This window comes from Piliocolobus tephrosceles, chromosome 3, assembly GCF_002776525.5.
Source record: "Piliocolobus tephrosceles isolate RC106 chromosome 3, ASM277652v3, whole genome shotgun sequence".
Taxonomy (NCBI): Eukaryota; Metazoa; Chordata; class Mammalia; order Primates; family Cercopithecidae; genus Piliocolobus; species Piliocolobus tephrosceles.
Genome location: NC_045436.1, coordinates 179,723,574 through 179,740,711, shown reverse-complemented (window position 1 = coordinate 179,740,711; position 17,138 = coordinate 179,723,574).

Here is a 17,138-nt window from a genome sequence, read left to right as displayed (position 1 = left end):
AAGTGCTGGGATTACAGGCTTGAGCCACCGCGCCCGGCCACTATAAACCTTTTCTGTAGAAGATACTTTTCAGATTTAGAGAATTTTTTTCTTGAGAGTCTAGGACAGACCTGTAAACACAGTGTAGATTATGAAACAATATACATTTCTGTTTTTTAATCTCAAACATATCTAAATTATCTTTCGACTTTTCAAACCTTTCAAAATAGAGCTTCTAAGGGAGAAGTCCAGGCTATTTGTCTTTTAAGGATTGCAGTTTCTTTGGTAAGAGAAAGGTCGGTAGCTTTGTGAGTAACCCTTTGACCTTGCGAATGTCTTTTGTGTTTAGTTAATGAGACCTGATCGACTCCTTTTGTTTGCTGGAGTGCTAGGTAATAATAGCTACAGACAACTCACCTTCAGTGGGCATTTACCAAAGTCATACGGAAAATATCATTAACTAAACACAAAAGACATTCGCAAGGTCAAAGGGTTACTCACATTTACCATATGACAGGGTCTGTGCTCCAGGCAGGCTCCATGAAGTGGGTCTTAAGGCTTTTTACAACAATGCTATGGGTGAACACAGTAATTGTTAACATTTTGCAAATGATAGAATTGCAGTAGAGAGAAGCAAAGCTGCTTGCTGAAACTCATGGCACGATTCCTGAGAGAGAGAGAACACTTTTAAAACAATTGTTGTTATAGTCAGGTGATTTATGATCATTTCGAGAAATGGTGCATTCAGTGAATACATTTCAGGGTCTGGTACAGTCTGGGAGCTGTTCCTGAAAATGCACTGGGCTAGAGGTAAGGGAGCGGTCCATTGGCCCTGGGCCCCTAGTGCAAGGAGGGAGGTCCCGGGGAGAGGGGGCATGGAGAGGAGGTCTCGGAACAAACCTTGCAACATCCATTTCTGCTGAGTCTGGTCCGAGGTCTGGTTCTTGACATGTACACTTTTCAGAGATACTTGGTTTTGATTTTTGTCATGGCTCACCTGAGCAGCCATGGTTTCAAACTGCCTGGAGATGTGGTCTGGAAGGCCAGTGCTATGCCCATCCTTCCCGCTCCTGCGCAAGGGGAGTCATCCTGGGACTTGCCTGTAATCAGCTATCTCATAATAAGTGGATTTCATGCTAGTTTCGCTAGGTCAGGAAATTTCCCATTTGGAAGGAAAACTGGTAGTTGTTTTTGGGTTTTGCTGAGGAGCCACAGGGTTTAGAGCAGGGGCTGGAAGTTTGTTGAGACACACCTGAGTGCGCTCAAACATCTTCCATGAAACATGGAGATAAAGACAGTGTTCCAGAGAGGTCCCTGGCTTTGGGATATAAATATTTCTGTAACAGAATGGCACTGGATGTCTGCTGCATTTTTTTCTCTGCTATTTTGGCAAGTTTTATTTGGGTGTGTGTCTCCTTTGCGGAAGGTATGACATCAGTTTTTGCCACGAAGTATTTACAGCCGTTGGTACCTCCTATGTGGGTCACTTTTGTGCTGTGGTTTCTTTGGGGAAATTGTAGGTCTCCTACCCAAAGCATATTGCCCATTTCAAGGTGCTTCTGGTTTCTGAACACCTGTGGCAGTGCCTTCCATATGGGTGAAGCCAGCCGAGAAACTACCCCTCCCCAGGAGGTGGGGACTGGTGATTGCCTGAGTGAGGAGGCTGGGGATGAGCCCTGGACTAGAACTTGTGACCAGCCGCTTTTCCTTCCCCTCCTCTCCCTCTTACTTTTCTACCACCCCCACTTTTTAAACATTTCTTATTAAAGATTAAGCAATTATTTTGGTTTCCTTTATTCGCTATTCCTTGCTAATCGTATGCAGAGTGAGCCTGGGACAGTGGAAAGGAAAGTTGTACTTGGCTTCAGATGATCCTACCAGCCCCGCATTGAGGGGCTTCCACCAGGCGGCATTGTGAAGTGGCGTTGTGGAGGTTCTCCTTTCAGTCCTCAGCGTTAACCAGCAGAGGCAGGTGGTACTTATTCCTGGTTAATGTTGGGGAAGTTGAGCTCAAAGTGGCTAAGGGACCTTCCCAAAGTCACATAGGAAGTAGCAGAGTAGAACCAAACACAGATTGTCTCTGAATCAGGCAGGTCGTCTGATTCCAAAATGGAGTCTTAATTTTTGGAGGTCAGAAAGCTGAACAGACACAGATATTACTTTTTTCTTCTTCTTCTTCTTTCTTTTTTTTTTTTTGTTGAGCTAGGGTTTCGCTATGCTGCCTAGGCTGGTCTAGGCTCAAGCTGTCCTCCTGCCTTAGCGTTCTGAGTGCTGGGCTTACAGGTTTGTGTCACCACACCCAACCGAACAGACATTTCTTGAAAGAAGACATACAAGTGGCCAAAAAAAATGTGAAAAAAATGCTCAGTATCACTTTTTTTTTTTTTTTTGAGACGGAGTCTTGCTCTGTCGCCCGGGCTGGAGTGCAGTGGCCGGATCTCAGCTCACTGCAAGCTCTGCCTCCCGGGTTTATGCCATTCTCCTGCCTCAGCCTCCCAAGTAGCTGGGACTACAGGCGCCCGCCACCTCGCCCGGCTAGTTTTTTGTATTTTTTAGTAGAGACGGGGTTTCACCGTGTTAGCCAGGATGGTCTCGATCTCCTGACTTCGTGATCCGCCCGTCTCAGCCTCCCAAAGTGCTGGGATTACAGGCTTGAGCCACCGCGCCCGGCTAGTATCACTTTGATAATCAGAGAAATGCAAATCAAAACCACCGTGAGGTATCATCTCACCTGTTAGGATGAGTATTATCAAAAAGACAAAAAATAACAAGTGCTGGCGAGGATATGGAGACAAGGGAGCTCTTACACACCGTAGGGGGATGTAAACTGGAGCCGCTGGCTGGGCGCGGGGCGCACGCTCACATCCCAGCACTTTGGGAGGCCAAGGCGGGCAGATCACCTGAGGTCAGGAGTTTGAGACCAGCCTGGCCAACATGGTGAAACCCCGTCTCTACTAAAAACACAAAAATTAGCTGGGAGCGGTGGATCACACCTGTAATCCCAGCACTTTTGGGCAGCTGAGGTGGGCGGATCACTTGAGGCCAGGAGTTCAAGACCAGCCTGGCCAACGTGGTGAAACCCCATCTCTACTAAAAAATACAAAAAATTGCCGGGGGCAGTTGTGGGTGCCCGTAATCCCAGCTACTCAGGAGGCCGAGGCATGAGAACCACTAGAACCTGGGAGGCGGATGCTACAGTGAGCAAGCTGAGATTGCACCACTGTACTCCAGCCTGGGCAACAGTGAGACTGTCTCAAAGAGAAAAAAGAAAAAGAGTAAGAGTAAGCTAGGGCACCCACTATGGGAAACAGGATGGAGATTCCTCAGAAAACTGCAAATGAAATTACAGTGTGATCCAGCAGTCCCACTGCAGTGTAGATACCCAAAGAAAAGGAAATCAGTGTCGGAGGGGCATCTGCACCTGTGTGTTTCCTGCAGCACTGTTCACCATAGCCAAGATATGGAACCAGCCTCGGTGTCCAACAGCAGATGATGGATAGAGAAAATGCGGTCTTGATACACAGTGGAGTACTATTCAGCCATAACACAGGATGAAGTCCTGTTATTCTCAGCAACGTGGATGGAACTGGAAGATATTATGTGAAATAAGCCAGGGACAGAAAGTTATACACCACATGTTCTCTTATGTGGAAGGCAAAAAAGAGTGGATCTCATAGAAGTTGAAAGTAGAACAGAGGATCCTAGAGGGTGAGAAGGGTGGGGGGAGGAGGGAGATAGGGAGAAATTTGTTAAAGGATACAAAATTATAGCTGGATAGGAATACATTCTAGTGTTCTATAACATAGGATGACTATAGTTAACAAGAATATATAGTTTCAGGCTGGGCGCAGTGGCTCATGCCTGTAATCCTAGCACTTTGGGAGGCTGAGGTGGGTGGATCACCTGAGGTCAGGAGTTTGAGACCAGCCTGGCCAACGTGGTGAAACCCCGTCTCTACTAAAAATACAAAAATTAGCCAGGCATGGTGGTGGGTGCCTGTAACCCCAGCTACCAGGGAGGATGAGGCAGGAGAATAGCTTGACCTGGGAAACAGATGTTACAGTGAGCCGAGATCACACCACTGCACTCCAGCCTGGGTGACAGAGCAAGACTTTGCCTCAAAAAAAAAAAAAAAAAAAAGAATATGTAGTTCCAGATAATTGGAGGAAGGGTATTGAACGTTACCAACACAAAGAAATGATAAATGTTTGAGATGGTGGAGATGCTAATTACGCTGATCACATACATTACATGTATTATAACATCACTGTGTACTCCATACATATGTACAGTACACAATTATGTGTCAATTAAAAAAGAAAAAGCTGAACTCACGTTGGAATGGCTATGAAGTAGCTAGCTTTTTCATATTTTTGATATAGACCCTAGGCATTTATTTTAAGTAAACTACCCTTGACTTCAGGAAATGTGTAGTATTTGAATTTTAGCCTTGCATTTTATAATACAGAGAAGTAAAACTGTAGGCTTGCTTTGGATACAGTTACGGGGGTTTGCAGTGATGACCTTTTTATGTAATAAGGGGGAAATATATCTTAATTAATAGGCATACATGCTCATTTTTCTTCCTCTTACACATTTTTAGTTGTCCTACAGGCACTGTGATACTTATGTAAACAGTATGCGATATCTTAGGTAGGAATCAGAATTTTGAGGTAAGAATACTTAGTGTTATATATTTTTCAGACTTTCAAACTGGACATTTTATGTGTCCATTATATAATTGTCATTAAAGTTTCACAAAGACAATACCTGTCTTTAATATGGGTGATGCGCTAGTATTTTTTTTTTTTTTTTTTTTTTTTTTTGGAGACAGGGTCTCATTGTCTCCCAGGCTGGAGTGTGGTGGTATGATAATGGCTCACTGCAGCCTCAGCCTCAGCCTCATAGGCTGGGACCCAAGTAGCTGGGACCACAGGTGTACAACACCATGCCCAGCTAATGTTTAAAATTTTTTGCAGAGACAGGGCCTCCCTCTGTTGCTCAGGCTGGTCTGGAATTCCTGGGTTCAAGTGATTCTCCTGCTTCATCTTCCCAAAGTGCTATGATTACAGGCATGTGCCACTGCCTGGCCCCATATAAGTGGGATGATGACTTGAGCCTAGGAGTTCCACACCAGCCTGGGTAACGTAGCACAAGACCCTGTCTCTACAAAAACTAAAAAAATTAACTGGGCATGTGGGACCTGCCTGTGGTCCCAGCTACTCCAGGAGGCTGAGGCAGGAGGATAACTTGAGCCCAGGAGTCGAGGCTGCAGTGAGTTCTGATCTTGTCATTGCATTCCAGCCTGGGTGACAGAGTGAGACCTTGTCTCTTAAAAAATGTTACTGGCTACCTGATTATTCATAGGAAAAAAACCTGAACTCTGATCTAAACCTCATACCTCGTATAAAAATTAACTCAAAATGGATCATGGACTAAAATGTAAAATGCAAAATAAAGATGAAAAGAGGAGCTAGAGACTGGGAGAAACTATTTGCAAACCACATGTCTGATAAAGGACTCATATCTATAATTTATAAAGAACTATCAAAATTCAGCAGTGAAACCAAACCATTTACTTTGAAAATGAATAAAAGACCTGAAGAGACATTTCAGATAACATATAAGCACATGAAAAGATGTTCGGGCCGGGCGCGGTGGCTCAAGCCTGTAATCCCAGCACTTTGGGAGGCCGAGACGGGTGGATCACGAGGTCAGGAGATCGAGACCATCCTGGCTAACACGGTGAAACCCCGTCTCTACTAAAAAATACAAAAAACTAGCTGGGTGAGTTGGCGGGCACCTGTAGTCCCCGCTACTCAGGAGGCTGAGGCAGGAGAATGATGTAAACCCGGGTGGCGGAGCTTGCAGTGAGCTGAGATCCGGCCACTGCACTCCAGCCCGGGCGACAGAGCAAGACTCTGCCTCAAAAAAAAAAGAAAAAAAAGATGTTCAACATCATGAACCATCAGAAAAATGCACACTAAAGCCACGTCACTATATACCTATCAGAGTGGCTAAAATAAAAAGTAGTAACCAGACCAGTGCTGGTGAGGATGCGGGGAAACGGGATCACTCACACTTGGCTGGTGGGAATGGAAGATGGTACAGCCATTGTGGAAAACAGTTTGACAGTTTCTTAAAAAACTAAACGTGCAATTGCCATAGGAGGCAGCACTCACATTCATGGGCAGTTATCCCAGAGAAATGAAGACTTAATGTTCACACAAAAGCCTGTATGTATCTGTTCATAGCAGCATTATTTATAAAGGCTAGAAACTGGAAACAGCCCGGAGACTGCTCAGCAGGTGAATGGTTAAACAAACTGGTGCACCCAGGCCCCGGATACCACTCTGCAGTAGTTAATGACATCCTTGTTCATCCGTCATTCAAACTAGAAACCACCATCATGCGTAATCCCCTTTTTTTCCCATCCCGGGTCTGAGTGAACTTCATTTTGCATTTCTTTCCAATGCATTTTCCCTCTGTCCTTTCTGATTGCACCTCATGCTGCATTTGAACTATTGTAAGAGCCACCGAATTGTTTCTCTGCCTCATCATGGAATCCTTTCTACACTTCATGCCCCGCATTGCCATTGGAACAATCTTTCCAAAACATGAACAAACTAGCTTAAAACAAATATCCCAGGTAGCCTTCCAGATAAGTACAAGCTTTCTGTTAGAAGTTTTACTTCTTGTCTATAGGGAACCCCAGGACTCTAGAGAGACGGATTTGCTGTCTTGTCTGCATTTTAAGATCAGGCAGAAATCCCTGGAGGGGCCCATGTGGAATAGTGGCACAAATACTGGTTCTAGAATCAGAAGCCCTCATATCCTGGTTCTAACACTAGCTGGATGTTCTTGGGAAAGTTTTGGTTTCATAACCTGAGAAACTCCATTTCTTAAGAAATGGAGATGAGGAAGCATGCTCAAGGGATCACACAAGGCTGCTGGGAGGAGCGGGTGAGGGCCGTGGTGAAAATGCTGTGTAATCCGTGAAGCACGTCGTATGTGTGGGAGGTGGAGCTGTGTGGATAGCGGTTCTGGAATCATTGTATGAAAACGATGGAAAGTACATTTGCAGTTCTGCCTGATGATACCACTGGGCGCCTCTGTTGTACATGCCAGCTGCAGGGGCGAGGCCTGGGTCAGTACAGCTCACAGTTTGGTTTTCATGCAGTTAGAAAGGCCCGAGAGGACCCTTCCCCCCTCCAGCTGTAGGAAGGAGGCGGCTGTCTCCTGCCTATATTTGGTGGGATTGTCTGTGGCTCCTTAGGGACAGGAATGCAGGGAGTGGGGGAAGAAAGCCGGCCTGACTGCTCGCTAGTCACCTTCCCCCAGGGAGGAGTGGAGGGGTCATTTCGTGGTAACTTGCCAAGTCTTTCTTAACCCATCTGCTCATAGAAATGACCAGCATGACAAGTAAAAGACCCGTTAGAGACAGATGGGCTGTGTGTCCTGTGTGTTTATGGCTTTGTGGCCTGAGAGCTGCTAGGACCCGATAGCTTTCTGGGGAATGCTGGGTCAGCCAAGGGGCTGAAAATAGTGAGAGGAAGAACATTCCCCCTCGCTGCTCTGGTCTGGGAGTGATGACTGAGGAGAGCGGCATGGAGGGCCCAGTCGTGGGGTCCCTCTCAAGCACACCCTCACCACAGTGGGAATGCGGGTCTCCACCTCCCTAGGCCTCCGTGATTTTCGTCTGTCACCTACTCACCTCCAGCAGGGATGTCTATGGTGATGAGATGAGGGAGCATCATAGCACATGTGGCACTTAGTAGGCTTGTGGTGAGTGGACGCTGGCGTCAGTGGAACAGGAGACTGGGCGCTGCGTGTGGACGCACTCACGTGCTGGTGGCATGGGTGGACAGAGGAGAGAGGGCCGCTCTGCAGTTCTCCTGTTGGTCTGTCACCCCCGCTGCTGTGAGCAGAATCCGTGAGTGTATTCTGTTGCCCCAGTCCACTTGGTAGGCTGATTGCTCAATTTTCTTTTTTTTTTTTTTTTGAGGCAGAGTCTTGCTCTGTCGCCCAGGCTGGAGTGCAGTGGCCGGATCTCAGCTCACTGCAAGCTCTGCCTCCCCGGTTCACGCCATTCTCCTGCCTCAGCCTCCCGAGTAGCTGGGACTACAGGCGCCCGCCACCTCGCCCAGCTAGTTTTTTTGTATTTTTAGTAGAGACGGGGTTTCACCGTGTTAGCCAGGATGGTCTCTATCTCCTGACCTCGTGATCCACCCGTCTCCGCCTCCCAAAGTGCTGGGATTACAGGTTTGAGCCACCGCGCCCGGCCTGATTGCTCAATTTTCTGCTTCCACTTTTGATTTCGTAAGAATGGAAAAAGGAATACTTCAGTGACTTTTCTGGTTGATGGCATATATTCCTTGATATCACCTTAATGCTTTTTAATTTCTATGTATTTTGGATGCTGGAGCTTGCCTGACATCTGTGTTTTTATGCCTCACCCTCTCGTGTAACTGTTGGCCACACCAAGACCAGAGAGAAGTGACCAGACCGATTGGTGGCAGGGCTGGACTGGAATTCCCCAGCCTTTTGATGTCCAGCAGGCTGTTTTCTGTATTACACTGCTCTTCCCTATTTCGACCCCTGTTAAGACAGTGGATGTGAAATGTAGCTGGGCGTTTTTGGGGGTGTGCTAGGAGTGTGGCAGATGCCTCAGACTGGCAATTTCCCCTGTTTCTGAATTCTCATGGCTCAGAGTCAGTCCCTACGCTACTGACCAGGAAGATACAGGAAGTTGTTTTGTACAGCAAACACTATACCAGGGTATTTTTTTCCATTCGGCAATTTATTTGGTTTAGACTGGAATAAATCTCTGATATTGGTTTCTTTGCCAATATTATTAGGGAGTGGAGCCTGACTTGTCTTAGCCCGATTTGTAGTGCTTAGAATCTCAGTGAATGTGTGTTGAATTGAGCTGAAGTGTGAGAGCGTCTTGGACAGTGGTTTGCAAACCTAGCTGCATCTGGGGGGCTGTGAAAAAGCATGCGTGCTTACTCCAGACCAGTTGAAATAGAATCTGCAGGAAAGGAGCCTGGGCAGCTCTAGTGCTGTTAAAAACCCCCAGGTGGTTCTGATATACAGTAAAGGTTGAGATCCATTGATCCACAGTGAATTGGAGTTCTGGATCACAGACATGCCTTATGCTTTCACCAGCTTAGAATGGCCTTTGTGCTTCAGAACCATGAAAAAAAAGGTTATGCAAACAAATGTGGAACTAGCCTAAGTGCCACATCCTGTTACTACCTGCCATGAAGTCTATTTACCAGTTATTCACTCTATTCTGATCTCTACCCATTCCACCGTTTCTTCATGGAACAACAATTTGACAGTTGGTCATGCAGAACCACAGTAAGTCTAGTTTGATTGGCGGGGAACGATTTTGGGTATGAAGTACTCTTTAGGCATGTATTGAACTCTTGTTTGTATCACCTCTGTGCTGGACAGTTGATAAATATTACTTCTTAAGCAAGGCCTATGGAGTCAGGCTGCCTGGGTTTTGCTAACTAGCTGTGTAATTTCGGGCAAGTTTTTAGCTTATGTAAACCTGACTTTCATCTATGAAATGGGATGACAAGGGGTCATTATCATCTTACAGGATTGTGCAAATGTGTGTGTAAAGTGCTTAGTTTGGTGCCTAACACATAGTAACTACTCAGTGATTATTACACCATCATCATCATATTTAAATGTAAATATTAAGAGCTAATAAATTTGTAAAAGGTAGTATACCCTTGAACCAAAGACTACTTTTAGTTTTAAGTGTTTGGGTTAATTTATCACTTAAATATTGGCCTCTTGAATACCTTGAATTTCAATTGAATGTAGCCAGAGGATTTCATAATTGGACCGTTGTGGCTAGAAGTTGGAGCTTTGTTTGTTTGGTTTCACTTGCTACACTAAGCACGTGGCTGTACGCACCTTTATGGTGACTTCTGGTACTGGAGGATCAAAGCTTCACTAGCTTCTTTGGAGGAGATGATCTTATGCTATACGAAGCACTCAGACTTCGTTAACTATGTACCATCCAGACAAGACCAGGTGCTTCCCATGGCATCCTGTCCTTTTCTTAGTTCTCTCATCAATCTAGCCTGTTCCTTGTATTCCTCTTTATACTAGAACTTCTCTTTGAACAAGGAATGTTGTTTTGTCACTGCTAGGTCCCCAGCAATTAGTAATGCCTAGCACATACTAGGTGCCTCCTGAATGTTAATAGGTGGTAATCTAGCGGAACACAAGATAAATCTGCAGGTTGAGATCTAAGCTGTGTGGTATGAACGCTGCATTGGCAAACTTATTAAATCAATTCTGTTAATACAAATTTAACATGTCTTAGTAACTGACTTAGTTAAGTAATCCTTTACTGAGTGTCTTCTAGGCCAGACATTGGGGACAGAAAGGTAATAATATATGATTCCTGCCTCGTGCACAGGAAGTCTAGTGTGATGGACAGACACGCGCCAATGGCTGCCGTGGAATATGGTGAGTTTTAAGATAAAGGGGCACCCTGTGTGCCCTTGGAGCATAGAGCAGGGCTTGTGTTCTGGGAACATGGGCTCCATGTGAAAACACAATTTAAATGAATTTTTTTTTTTTTTTTTTTTTGAGACAAAGTCTTGCTCTGTCGTCCAGGCTGGAGTGCAGTGCTGTGATCTTGGCTCAATGCTACGTGCTCCCCCTAGGTTCAAGTGATTCTCGTGCCTCAGCCTCCCGAGTAGCTGGGATTACAAGTGCGTGCCACCATGCCCGGCTAATTTTTGCATTTTTAGTAGAGATGGAGTTTCACCATGTTGGCCGGGCTGGTCTTGAACTCCTGACATCAGGTGATCCTCCCGCCTTGGCCTTCCAAAGCTCTGGGATTATAGGCATGTATGTATTCATCCTTTTAAATATCTGCGGGTAGCACTTAACTTTAAATGGTTACTAATTAAACTATTGAATGGCTTTAGTATGGATTGAGTGGCTTTGCTGGGCCTTGTTTTTCTTCATTAGAGAAAAAAAAAATGCAGGTTGAATATCCCTCATCCAAACTGCTTGGAACCAGAAGTGTCTCAGATTTTTTTTACCTTTTTGAATTTTTGAATATTTGTATTATACTTGCTGGTTGAGCATCCTGAATTCAAAAATCCAGAATCTGAGCTGCTCCAGTGAACATTTTGTTGAGCGTCACGTCAGCACTCAAAAAGTTGTGGATTTCGGGGTTTCTGGTTAGGGAGACTCATCCTGTATGGGTGCTGGATTGTTGCAGAAGTTCTGGACCAGAGGTTGGGTGACGAGGCTTTGGTTTTCGCTTTGTTAATAAGCAGGCTGTTTTCTTCCATAATCTCGGCTTTAGATCCCCCGGTTGTCAAAGACGGGGATGGGCCAGCTGATGTTTAAAGCCTCTGTTAGTTCTGACTTGGAGACACCTGGCTTCAGTTCATCTTCCTTAGGAGTGGACAAAGAACATGCGAATTTTGAAATTGTTAGTCAACAGTTTCAAATGAATTTTTTTTTACGGGGTCGTTGCAGCCTGGTTTTGGGTAAAGGTCATCTTTAGTGAGCCCAGGGATACGCACTGGTTTAGCTGTCAGCTGAGAGGGGTAAGCGGTCCTCTTAATTTTCCTCTGTTTTAGTGAAAGCATTGTTAAGGGTCACAGCGTTAGTGGAGCTGGCTGGAAAGAGGAGGGGAACTCACTGTTACAGGTTAAATTGAATGTCTTTTCAGTCACTAAATGCTTTTTATGATGTGTTTTTCAGGATTTCAGTGTTGTATGATTTCTCTGTGTTAAGCACAGGAAATTTAACATCAGCAAAAAAGAATGCTCTTTTTTTTTTTTTTTTTTTTGAGATGGAGTTTCGCTCTTGTCGCCCAGGCTGGAGTGCAGTGGCGTGATCTCAGCTCACTGCAACCTCGGCCTCCTGAGTTCAAGTGATTCTCCTGCCTCAGCCTCCCCAGTAGCTGGGATTACAGGTGCCCGCCAGCATGCGCAGCTAATTTTTGTATTTCTAGTAGAGACGGGGCTTCGCCATATTGGCCAGGCTGTTCTTGAACTTCTGACTACAGGTGATCCTCCCGCCTCGGCTTCCCAAAGTGCTGGGATTACAGGCGTGAGCCACCACACCTGGCCTTGAATGTTCTGTCTATGGGAATCTACAAAAGCCAGCTTTTGAGTCTAGTGGCAGAAAACCTCTTCGTTGTTCAGCTGTGTTGTGAGCTTGGAGGGCTTCAAGCCCAGCTGAAAAAGCTGTAGGATTTTATGTCAGTTGGCTGTCTTGGAGAACTTAATGAGCACTGGGCTGGAGTGATACTGTCAGAGTTCATGAGCTCTTTGAGGCTCTCGAAGCCTAGTTACTGGGGTTGCTCGAATTCAGCTGGACTCACTGTTTCTCCCGGGGGTAGGGGGGTGGAAAATGCTGTGGTCTTAACTCTGCTCTTAATTTTACAGTGCTGTTATTCATGGTAAGAATGATTTCACACGTTTGTATTTTGCTTCGTAATTCACAGAGAATTTTAAAATCCATTATCTGATTTTATTCCCTCAGCAGTTCTGTGAAAAAGGCAGAGCAGTTTTCATATCTTCTGTTTTCCCGTGATTCTCTTGTGGCTCACAGAAGCTAAGAGCCTTCACCAAGGTCATAGGGTGAATGAGCCGCAGAGCTGGGAGTAGAGGCTCAGGCTTCTAGGGACCCTGTTTCTTCCTTGATAGCTCGCTCTGGTGGCGCTATGCTCAGGTAACTGCGCATGCTGGGTTTGGTCTTTTGTAAATCCCTGCCCCATTTCGGGGGAGGTTCTTGGGAGGCTTCTATTCATTTTGGAGCATTTCGGTATCTTGTCCTCTCTCCCTCCTCCCAGATGCATGGGTATTTCTGCAGGCCCCCAGGCTGGCCCTTGTGCATGGGGGCGTCTCCTGCCTCCACGTTGTTTGCATGCCCCTTCTGAAGGTGCTCTTCCCCGCATGGAGCCCCCTCGTGCCTGCCTCCACACTGCAGGCTGTTCCGTAAATGTTACTGACTCAGCATCGTTGTTTTGTAGAAATGGGACGGGGTATGGATGCCAAGTTCTTTTCTGTGTGAAGGCTGTGATTGTATCATCTTGCCTTCCCCGTGTGTGCGCCTTGAGGGTGTCGCTGTGCTGCGGTCATCTGTGTTCCCTAGGGTGCCTCCCTTGGAGTCCTGGCCATAGCAGACACGCAGTCAGTGCTCATGGCCTAAATGAGAAGAAGGCCAACAGAGCCATTAAATCTGGAAAATGACAAGTGAGGGAAAGGAATTTTTATTTAAGGCATGTGAAAAAGAAATCTTTTTAGAAAAGTTGACCTGTTTCTCAACTGGAGTTGAATTTCAGCTCAGAAAAGCAGCTGTGTGCCCAGAGGGCTTTGGGATTGCAGTTTGTGACAGATGAATTTAATTTGTTGTTGTATGAATGTATTATCCTTTTGTGGTTTTATTAGACCTTTCTCCCAAATGGAATCGATTTTTCTATAAAAGTCACACTTCCTTTTTGAGAAGTGTAACACTAATTTTATGGGATGGTCTCCCAAAAGATTACCTGCCAGGAACCAAACACACTGCCTCAGACTCACGGCCCCTGGTTTCTGCCTGTGCAGCTGCAGGGGAGAGAGGCACGCTCGAGCTGAGATCAAGACGCATGTCTGCATCTTGTCTTTCTTTACTGCTGTTCCGTCTCTGAGCCGGCCTGCCTTCAACGTCTAGGAGCTTGGTGTGTGTAGACACATTACGGTATGGAGGAGGGATACGGTGTTGCAACAGCCAGGAGACTCGCTGAAGTCTCTGTTCTCTTCCTGCTCACTGCTCTGACTTTGTAGAAGTCACCTTTGTAGGGCTGTGCACAGTGGCTCACACCTGTAATCCCAGGACTTTGGGAGGCTGACCTGGGAGGATCTCTTGAGCCCAGAGTTTGGAACCAGTCTGGGCAACATGGTGAAACCCCATCCCTAGAAAAAATAAAAATTAAAAAATTAGCCAGGTGTGGTGGCTCATGCCTGTAATCCCAGCTACTGGAGAGGCTGAGGTGCAAGAATCACCGCAGTGAACCATCATCATGCCACTGCACTCCAGCCTGGTCAGAGCAAGACCCTGTCTCAAAAAAAACAAAAACAAACAAACAAAGAGAAACCCATTTGTAACAGTGGCAGTAGTTAACTTTTGAAAGTTTGGAGAAAAGTTCCTAAATAACCTGTGACCATGGACAACTTACTTAGCCTTTCTATGCCTCAGTTTCCTCATCTATGAAAAATGAGAGAATATGGTACTGATCTTACAGGATTTCAACGAGAACCAAACGAGATCAAACTCAGAGCCTGGCACCTCATGAGTACCCACTCAATGTTATTATTTCAACATTTTAGAGGAAAAAGAATGCTAATGGGTCATTATGGCTAAGCATAGTCTATCACTGGCGTTACTCATGGTATTGGAAGGAACTTGAATTCCATATAGATAGTGTGATGGAGAAAGTATTTTGGGCATTGGCAGCGTTTATTCAAAGAACAAAGGACGTGTCTGTCCTGTGTGGAGAGCCGTTTCCGCTTGTTTCTTTAAATGCTATGGGAAAAGCAGCCCACCCTGTGCTCTCTGCCGGACAGCTTCAGTCTCCGTGTATTGATTTGGCCAATTGTCGCTGGGTGTCATCATGGCAGCAGCAGTTGAAGGGACAGCTTGTCTTGATTTGCATTTTTGGGTGTTTGTGCTATTTATAGACAATTAAGAAAAGACATGGAAGCCTGTTTATGGCAAGCTGGCAAATTCAGCAAAACATGGAAAAATCTGTTAGCACAGTTTGCACGTGTGCGGGCACAGAGCAGCCAAATGAACACACACGTTTTCCTGTATTTTAAAAACTCTCTGGAAAAAAAAAAAAAGACATTAAACCATTGCCCAGATGGCTTATAGAGCTCTTTCCTTGAAGTACGTGAGTATGGCTGTCAGACATCTGAAACCCGAAGCCAGCTAAAAACAGCACCATCATTTTGATGCTACCCCCACCCCCCCTTTTTTCCATTTATAAGTGACAAGGATCCAGGAAGGAAAATATCAGCTTACAAAGGCTTTTGTTACAATTAATATTTCATGTTCTTTCTTTTGGTATCTTATTCTCTGTTTACATTTTATTTTTATTTTTACTTTTTTTTTTTTTTTTTTGAGACAGAGTCTTGCTCTGTCACCCAGGCTGGAGTGCAGTGGCGCAATCTCGGCTCACTCCAACCTCTGCCTCCCAGGTTCAAGTGATTCTTGTGCCTCAGCTTCCTGAGTAACTGGGATTACAGGTGTGCGCATCACGGCCAGCTAATTTTTGTGTTTTTAGTAGAGACAGGGTTTCGCTGTGTTGGTCAGGCTGATCTTGAACTCCTGAACTCAGGTAATCTGCCTGCCTCAGTCTCCCAAAGAGCTGAGATTACAGGTGTGCGCCACCGCGCCTGGCCGCTGTTTCCATTTTGTAACGCTAGCGTCACCCCAGTGTAGGGTGGCTAGGGGTATTCTTCTTTCCTGTTTCATTTTCCTCTGCAGCACTGATCACTCTTTTTTTTTTTTTTGAGACGGAGTCTAGCTCTGTCGCCCAGGCTGGAGTGCAGTGGCGCGATCTCGGCTCACTGCAAGCTCTGCCTCCCGGGCTTTCGCCATTCTCCTGCCTCAGCCTCCCGAGTAGCTGGGACTACAGGCGCCTGCCATCTCGCCCGGCTAGTTTTTTGTATTTTTTAGTAGAGACAGGGTTTCACCGTGTAGACCAGGATGGTCTCGATCTCCTGACCTCGTGATCCACCCGTCTCGGCCTCCCAAGGTGCTGGGATTACAGGCTTGGGCCACCGCGCCCGGCCAGCACTGATCACTCTTTAACATACTTTTTGGTTGTCTCTACCTACAAAAATATATGTTCCCTGTTACATCACCAGTGCCTGGCACATAGATAGTCAGTCAATATTTGTTGAATGAATGAATGGATGAATGAATGGGCTGAAAGAACCTTATTCTTCTTTCTTCTGTCGCTTCATGCCAAAAGCTTTTGGAAAATGCTATGTGAACAGGGATTGTAAGCAGGAGAGGTTACACACGTTGCTGTGGGATAGCCCATCATCCTTAGATACTTGTCTGGAAGGAGGTGGAGTACTTGAGTAGAAATGATACAAGATAACTTTTTCAGGAAATCAGCCAAGTGTCACCGCTTTTCACATAGGCGTGTGATGTTTGCATATGTGTGTATGAAGAGCTGTCGTGTCCTAGAATCACGGGCCTTTAGATCCCTTGTACAGATAGAAAAGTAAAGGCTGAGGCCCGGGAGCACTGCAGGCCACCGAGGTAGTCCCTGTCTGCCCTTCTCAGTGCCCGGTCACTTCTCACTGCACTCCCCTCTTTACTGCTGAAGCCACCTTCTGTGACTCTGAATGTGTAACCACGAGGGGGAAAATGTACTCCAGGCTCACAGTTTGTGGAGAAAAAACCCAGCAGCTGAAAATCATGTTCACAAAGTTTGTACCTAGAAAAAGTGGCCATTTCTATCATGTCTTTAAATGTCCCTGTTTCTCATACATTTTATAAACAAGACAGTAGGAGATTCGAGAACAGCAGCTTTAGAACAAGGGGCAAAAAATCAAACCTAGAGCACTCCAGTTTCTGTTTTCTTCTCAGTTTAGGGCTGAGGCACTTTAGCTTCCTGTCTAAGGGACCACTCAAATCTGATGAGAAGCCATTGTGGGCTGGTAATTATCCGTAATTTTAGGAAGACAGATGCAGCACCAACTCTGTTCTCTAATAGCAGCCTTATTAATTTTAAATTTGCGTGGCAGGAGAAGCAGATGGCGAGGTGGGATAAGCGTTCAGATGCTTGGTCATTGATAGCTTTTTACTTCCATGTATCACATGGGGATTTGGGACCCGGGAAGCCCGCCGAGAACTGATGATTATCTGTCCCCTAACCAGCTGGGATCTTTTTCATCCTGAGCTCAGAAAGATTGCTCCTACTGCAGCCAGGGAAGACGGGTTGTTGACTGGTTAGAAATCATGGTAGGTTATTTTCTCCACCCGCAGTTCGCAGTTGGAAAGCAGAGCTATGAAAAAGTTGTCTTCTCTATTGTATTTCAAATCCGGGTGTTTAAAAAATTATGTAAGCAAATTAGGCATTTCTTTAATGGTAGTTGTGTGTGTTCTTG